General features: G+C 48.6%; 1 protein-coding gene across 1 annotated transcript in view; it reads left to right on the plus strand.

Annotated features, from left to right (window-relative positions):
* The window catches only part of SDR39U1 (short chain dehydrogenase/reductase family 39U member 1), a 204,426-nt gene that overhangs the window by 23,773 nt on the left and 172,213 nt on the right, over positions 1-8,440 (plus strand). The window lies entirely within an intron of this gene.

Below are 8,440 nucleotides of genomic sequence, written 5' to 3' on the forward strand. Positions count from 1 at the left end.
GCCATCTGGGAAAGTTTTGGAAAGTATGAAAACCAGGTTTGCCACTCATGGCAAACTTTACATGCTGATTGCATGCTTTGACCCTAACCATTTTGATGAAATAGTGGCTTCTCTTGAAAAAAAAAAAAATACACCTGGATGTCATTTCTGCAACTGTTTCTAAAAATCGATGGTCTTGTACTTCATGAAGAATTGATTTCATTTGCATCTAGCTACACAAATCTCTCCAAAGGGCTGTTTAAAAGCTGATGTCTCAGAGTCAGAGAAGTCAGGCTCTTCCTCTGTAGCAGAGCTATCATCACTGTCAAACCTTTTGTGGAAAAAACTCTGATGTAAAAATTGTACATCTTGGATGAGAACAAAGGCAGGACAGAGGTGGGGCCATGGGTGGAGTCTGGCAGGGGGCTCTGGGGGTCGTCAAGCTTCCCGATCTTTAAGCACTATCTGAATAAAAGTTTGTAATAAATGGAAACATTTATCAAATAAAGCAAGGCATTTATCCTGAAGTAAAGAATAAAAAAAAACACCAAGGGGGCGTGGCTTGGAGGTCCGAGAAGATGGCAGCCTAATCCGTGAGCTCCCCGCAGGCTCAGCACAACACCTCACCGACAGCACAGCCTAAAGCCTAAAATGGGGAAAACTCACCGCACATCAAGTGCCCAGCGGCCAGTGGACACTCCGAAAGGCAACCCAACCCCATCCGTGAAGCACTTTCTGGTGCCACAGGCGGACCTGGATCAACAGGCCTCGAGTGACTCCACGGCCTCCGGCCTTTCCCGCCCGCGATCACCGCAGGGGGAGCTGACACATGAGGTCTCCCCCACATTCACACCAGAACTGATCTCGCTGCTACAACAATTACCCACAAAGGCAGACCTGAAAACGGCGAACACCGAACTCCGCAATTCCATAACCTATGAACTGCATGCACTGCGTGAAGAGATTCAAGGCCTCAGCCAGAAAGTGGCCCAGCTAGAAGCAGACAGCGACCACATGGCAGCAGCTCAGACGGCGAACACAGACAAACTGCAAACCCACAATAAGGTACTGTAGCAAATGGCATTACACATAGAGGATTTAGACAACAGGGGAAGGAGACAAAACATACGCTTAAGAGGGGTACCTGAGGAGCTGGACAGGAGAACACCGATACAGACCACGTTATCAGAATTATTCAATAAACTACTTGCCCGGCCACTCCAGACACCTATAAACTTTGTGCGAGCACACCGCGCACTGAGGCCTCAGGGTCCCCCAGAAGGCCCAGCCAGAGACATCATCTGCTGCCTGGAGAGCTTTCCCCTGAAGGAGGAGATCCTCCGCAAGGCCAGAGGCGCTGACAAAATATTACTAGAGGGCTCAGAGGTACACTTGTTTCCGGACTTATCCCCTGCAACCTTAACATTCAGGAGGGCGATGAAACCCCTAACCAGACAACTACAAGCTGCCAACATGAGGTACCGTTGGTGCTTCCCCACGGGCCTACAAGTCGCAACGCCCAACGGCCCCTTTACGGTCCAAAGTGAAGAAGACGCCGCAGCACTCCAGAGGGAGCTCCACCTGCCACCAGAATCACTGCAATGGCCAAATCCACTGAACTTTTACACCTTCGGCCCCAAGCAGCAGGGCACAGGCCCCAGGCCTCAACGAATCAGACCCCCCCGCACACAAACGATCAGACCGGCAGGGACGCCTAACTGAACACCGCGGGTCTCCTCATTCTTGGGATCATACCCCCAGCAAGAAAGACTACCAGGCAAATACCAGCTTCAGTAAATAACTTTGACTGTACGGACATGTTGGGACCCCCCCACAAACAAACTTTCTTTGCTTTCTGACTCCAGTGACGCCTTGATCCTGTACCTTCTATCTTCTTCTCTCCCCCACCTCCTCCGGATGCAGCGGGCATGCACGCCCTTGAAGTTAAGGACACTCAACTGGCACACTACCACGGACTGAATGTTCATCTACCCCCCCTCCACAGCAAGCACTGCATGGGCTAGAATTAGGAGGGAGGGAGGAGGGTGGGTGGCGATGGGAACACTAGGACCCAGAGGGGATATCTGGAACCCCCCCAAAAACAGTGGAAGGGGGCAAGAACCACACCGGGCCTCTCGCTGGAAGAGGGGAGGAGGGCGGGCAAGGTCCACAACTATCTTAAGAGTAGATCATGGATTATAATAGGGGGTAAAACTCTTATACCACGAATTGTAGTCCGAAGCCCGGGGGAGGAGGGAGGTAGGGGGGAAAAAAGGGGGAGAGGATGGGGAGACAGGCCTGTCACTGGACTACTCAGACAAGGCACACAGGGGAGCTATGTTAAGTTATACTGTTTATGTTATGGCTGAATACCATGTTTTAATTACTGTTACTTTTTGGTGAGGTTAACACATATGCTACATTCTAGATGGATCGAGCCGCAAGTCGGGGAGACGGAAGTTCCTGACTGGGTGGAGCCCCGAGAGACCACGGTGGTCTGCGACGACCGATTTGCGAGCGCACTTGGTCCCCTGGGCTTTGCCCACTTAGGAATTCTTGGACTCCTTCGACGGCCCTACTGGAGCGAGCGACAAGACTCAGGTGAGCGGTACCCCTCCACCCCCTTAGTGGAGAGGGGGTTTTACTGCCCCCCCGACGCTCTTCTCCGAAATCGCTACACTCAGCGATTATTTTTTCGGGACTGTGTAATATGGCCCCAGACCTTCCCTCTCCCGGCTACCCCACACTTTCCTATACCCTATCCCCGTCCTAACCTAAGATCCCTTGACTGACGTGACAGACCACAAACACATCCAACCATAAGACACTGACCATGTCTATTGCCCCAGCACCTATCACGATACTCTCCCTTAACGCCAGAGGCCTAAACAAACCTGAAAAACGGTCAGGAGCCATGAGAGAGTTCCTAACCCACAAGGCATCGATAGTATTCCTCCAAGAAGGGTCGAGACCCACACTGACTAACCACCACTACCCTATAGGCTACTACAGCGACTTCCAGGGAGGCAAATCTAGAGGTACGGCAATTCTCATTCACAAACACATCCCTTTTAAAGAGTCAGGAGTACTGACAGACCCAGAAGGCCGCTACACGTTTATTAAAGGGGAGATAGCTGGCACAGTATACACATTCGCGAACATATATGTCCCAAATCGCAATCAATATCGCTTTATAGCTCGGGTACTTCGCACCCTCCAGCGCTTCACAGAGGGCGTCATGGTACTAGGGGGAGACTTAAATGTGGCCCTGGACCCTAAATGGGATTCCTCCCTAGGACACTCCCATATCCCTACACAACATATCACGGCAATCAGAACTTTATTGGCCAAGGCACAACTGGTAGATAGCTGGAGGGCGCAACATCCCGACGAAAGGGACTATACCTTTTACTCCTACCCCCACAACTCGTACACCCGAATCGACTACCTCTTCATGACACAGTACCACCTTCCGTTAGTGCTCAGAGCCGAACAAGGTACCGCGTCGTGGTCAGACCACGCACCGGTGACCATCACTCTGAAATCCCCCCTATTCCGGCCAAAGGTATCCAAGTGGAGACTGAACGAAGCCTTACTTGCTAATCATGAGGTAGCGACAGAGATAGAAACGACATTACAAGACTACTTCACACACAATAACGATCAGACCTCCCCCACCATACGGTGGGAAGCACACAAGAGTGTGGTCAGAGGACATTTCATACAAAAAAGCACACTTCTGAAGAGACGGAGGGAGACACAGATGGCCACAATACTGACTGAAATACAACACCTAGACAACCTCAATAAACGCCTCCAACTCCCCACACATCAGGCAACGCTCCTCTCCCTACGGAGAGAACTGACTACACTGACTACAATCTCAACACTATAGAGAGGCCCTACGCCATAGGGCATTCTTTGCCATAAACGGAAATAAAAGTGGGAAGCTTCTAGCACGCATGATCAATAAAAAACGCCAGGCCACCTACATCGACCGCATACGAGACAAGGGCGGGACCCTACACAGACACCCCACAAAGATACAAGAGGTCATTCGAGCATACTATGCAGAGTTGTATTCCATACCGAGACCACAATCAATTACACACACCCACAAGCTCCGCTCCTCCATAGACGACTACCTCCAATCCCATGCACTCCCTAGTTTACCGACAACTGCGGTGAACCAACTAGAGGAACCCATTACCATAGAGGAGTTAGCTCTAGCGATCAAACACTCTAAAGTGGGGAAGAGCCCAGGCCCAGACGGACTACCCATTAAATATTATAAGAGATATGCAGATGTCCTATACCCCCCGTTACTGGCCATGTTCAACGCAATTAGTGAGGGACACGACATCCCCAAGCAAACATTGACGGCACACATTACCATAATCCCTAAAGAGGGCAAGGATAGGGAACAATGTGGGAGCTACCGCCCTATCTCCCTCATCAATAACGACCTCAAAATGCTGGCAAAAGTCCTGGCGACCAGACTCCAGACACACATACCCGGACTGGTCCACGCGGACCAGGTGGGGTTTGTGATGGGACGAGAAGCCAGAGATAATACGATCCGAGCCCTCACGCTCATGCATAGGTCGACAGGGGTAGACAAGGGCCTTCTCCTGCTGTCCACGGACGCGGAGAAGGCCTTTGACCGGGTCTGCTGGGAGTATATGTTCCAGACATTGGCACACATGGGAATGGGACCACACCTCCAGGGCTGGATCAAAGCCCTATACTCCCAACCGACGGCACATGTCCTGGTAAACGGGGCACTTACGGAAGCCTTCCCAATCTATAATGGCACACGACAGGGTTGCCCTCTGTCCCCATTGCTGTTTGTTCTGGCCCTGGAACCCTTCCTCAACACTATCAGACACCACCCCGACATCAAGGGAATCCAAGCAGGAGATACACATCACAAAATAGCCGCATATGCGGACGACCTACTGTTCTTTATAACTCATCCCGAGGTCTCTCTACCGAACCTATTGCAGGCATTTCACACGTATGGGCTAATATCGGGACTGAAAATCAACTTCTCAAAATCTTGTATCCTAAATATTAACCTGCCCACACAGAGGGCCACCCAACTAAAACAGAGCCATACATTCCAATGGGCCCCAGACAAAATAAAATACCTTGGCACCTGGTTAACGACGAAGGCAGCGAATCTGTACGCGGCAAACTTCGCCCCACTACTACTCCAGTTCCAGAAAGAACTAAGAGAGTGGGCCTTCCCCTACATATCCTGGCTGGGTAGAGTACAAGTGGTAAAAATGAATTTTTTGCCGAGGTTGCTATACCTCTTCCAGGCTCTACCCATAGTGATCCCAACCTCCTTCTTCAAGACACTTAGGAGAGCAATGGGGGCGTATGTGTGGGATGGCAGGAGACCTAGATTAAGATACACATTACTCACACAACCCAAAGACAAAGGGGGACTAGCCCTGCCAGACTTCACACTATATTATAAAGCATGTCACCTACAGCGCATTATGGAGTGGTCCAAAATGGGGGTCACCAAGCTCTGGAAAACGGCGGAGGAGGACATGGCGGGCGTGCCCGCCCCCCTTCTCCCGTGGCTAACCGCGAAAGGGGAAGAGGGGGAGGGAAGATACTCAGCCTACACCAAAGCCACGCTGACGGTGTGGCGGAGGAGCATGGGCCGACATGCCCTATCCTCATATCCATCCCCACTGCTACCTCTCACACACAACATGGACTTCCCGCCGGGTCTAGACCCGCGAGCCCTTCGGGCCCTTGTGGGAGACCCTCTACCACGACTAAGACACATTTGCACCAGACGAGGACTGAAGGGCCTGACAGAGATGTGTGGGGAGAACCCTCAACCCTTCCTCACACAGTTTAGATACAAACAATTGCGCAGCTACGTGAGACTCCTCCCGCAAGGAGCAGCTCTAACCAGAGACCTCACGACTTTCGAAAGATTATGCACAGACCCAGATCCACTACCACACGGGGTGTCACACCTGTACTCTCTCCTCCAGTCACAAACCCCAGGGGAACTGCCTAAATTTATGGGGCAATGGGAGGAATCCTTAAACCAAACTTTCAGCACCCAAGAATGGGAAAAGATGTGCAACATCATACATCACTGTTCGGTTTTTAGCAAAAGCCGAGAGACGGCTTACAAGTTACTTACACGGTGGTACTACACACCAGCCACGGCACACCACATACACACCAGTGAGACTCGTCTCTGCTGGAGATGTGGCAAGACAATAGGTACTCTCATACACATATGGTGGGACTGCGACCTCGTACAGCCTTTCTGGCGCGCTATTCACACAATACTATCCCGATTCTCAGATAACCCACCACCACTGGAACCGGCAGCCATGCTACTCCATCACACGACAACCCCGATACCCAAATATAAAAAATCACTCACGATTCGAATCCTCAACGTTGCAAAACAGACAGTCCCACAGTTCTGGAAGAAAAAAGAAACCCCATCCATACACAAATGGTTCACCCAAATGGAAGACCTCAGAGCCATAGAGGATCTTACCATGCACGCGGCTGGCCCGCAACAACAGACGTACCTCGATATATGGACACACTGGATACTGACAACCGCTACACCCGAATTTCAGACACTGCTGACTGCACACATACCTAGGGACACACAGCCCACTGACACAGGGACCGAGGACTGACCCATCCCTCCTTCCTTACCTGTACCTACTCCCCCCAGCCCCGTCTTATTCCGGGATCACCAACTAGAGAGGTGGGGATCCACGGACATGGAAAAGGGTACGATCTCATTGAAAGATCAACCTGTCCCACAATATAGATAACGCACACATCACTATAACACCATGTTCATCATAATCTGGAATTGCCACTTAAAACTATGCTAGACACAGATAAGACACATGGTACGCGATATAGCTGTTTACAGAACCAACTGGCTGTGAAGGGATACCATGTGTCAAACAGGGACATATGATTCCAGTAATAATGTGGGCGTACGTGCCCGAACGTATGCTCTCTGTTTTACCCTACACATGCTGTGAACTAACTACAACACTTAACTGCAATCTGGGACTAGCGAACCCAGACAGGACTGTAATGTCTCAAAGAAATATTGTGCTGACAAAATGTAACTACGACAATAAAAATGGCATAGTGGAAGCCAACATTTAACTTATAACCTGGTGACTTAGAGAAACCTACTAGGGACCTGCGAGTCCAACGATACTGAGGGCCTGCGCGCCCAACTGTTTATGATTTCTCAAATGTCTATTCCTTTATCTTGCTCTGACACACGTTGTGTCCTGACTACCTGATACAAATGCAATTGGAGACCTGCGAGTCTCACTATGAACCTTTTACTCAATAAAAATCATATTTACAAAAAAATAAATAAAAAAACACCAAGAGTGTAGTCAGACTGATCTTAAAGACTACAAAATTATTAAAAACAGGAAGAATTAAAAAATGATCATACTCTGCATAAACCTACCACAATGTCAATTTCCCCCATTGTAGGTCTTATTCTGACAATCCAATACATGCTTTTATTAATTTAACCCAATTTACATGGGATATCCAATTACCAAAGGTAATCTCTCTGCAGTGTAAGGTTTAACTATAGCTCTATAAACTGGCACCTGGGGCAGGAAGGGGTGCAATGCAGATTATATAGTATCCAGTAATAGGTTGCACCCAAAGGGCTTCCAAACAAACAGTGTATTTATTCACAACATAAAATTACATCTGTCCCAATCGATGTTTAGCCCCTTTGGGGTCTTTCTCAAGATTAACAGTGATACAGTCATAACCATAATATATAGCAAAAAAAACAAAGTGACTTACCAATCATTCCATGCTAGCCTCTGCCTGATGCAAACCTGGAAGTGCACATGGGGGACTCTACACATACACCTTGCATCCACTATTGACACACACTGCATCCACTTTACTTATCCTTGTGGACTGACTATGGGCAGACTCAGGAGCAAGCCCCAGGGGCCCAGGCCTTGAGTTGTGTAAGGGCAGCCCTCTTTAAATCATAAGATTAAACTGTATTTTTTCCCTACTAGTTCTCCTTTTAAACGTTTAAACACCACAGAACAGACTTGCATAACACCTCAACAGAAAAAAAAAGAAATATGCAATTGAAAAAATATTTTTTCCCTTTTACATATATATGGTTACTTTTTAAATAAGGAATTAGAAATTGTAGACCAAAAGTAGCCAACGTGGAAAAACAACCAAGTTAAGACATGTTTCTTTGGCTACTAATTTGGCTTTCTTGGCTGAACGTTCACAATTCTAACTTTATTGAATAACATTGTATGTGTCTCTGTGCTCTTGATAAACTTCATAATTCCAACTAAAATTAACTGGTTCTTTGGACCTCTTCACATTGCCAGTAAAAAAACAAAACACAAAACATATTTTGTAATAAATAGACTTCTGA

This window comes from Pelobates fuscus, chromosome 5 (genome assembly GCF_036172605.1).
Source record: "Pelobates fuscus isolate aPelFus1 chromosome 5, aPelFus1.pri, whole genome shotgun sequence".
Lineage (NCBI taxonomy): Eukaryota > Metazoa > Chordata > Amphibia > Anura > Pelobatidae > Pelobates > Pelobates fuscus.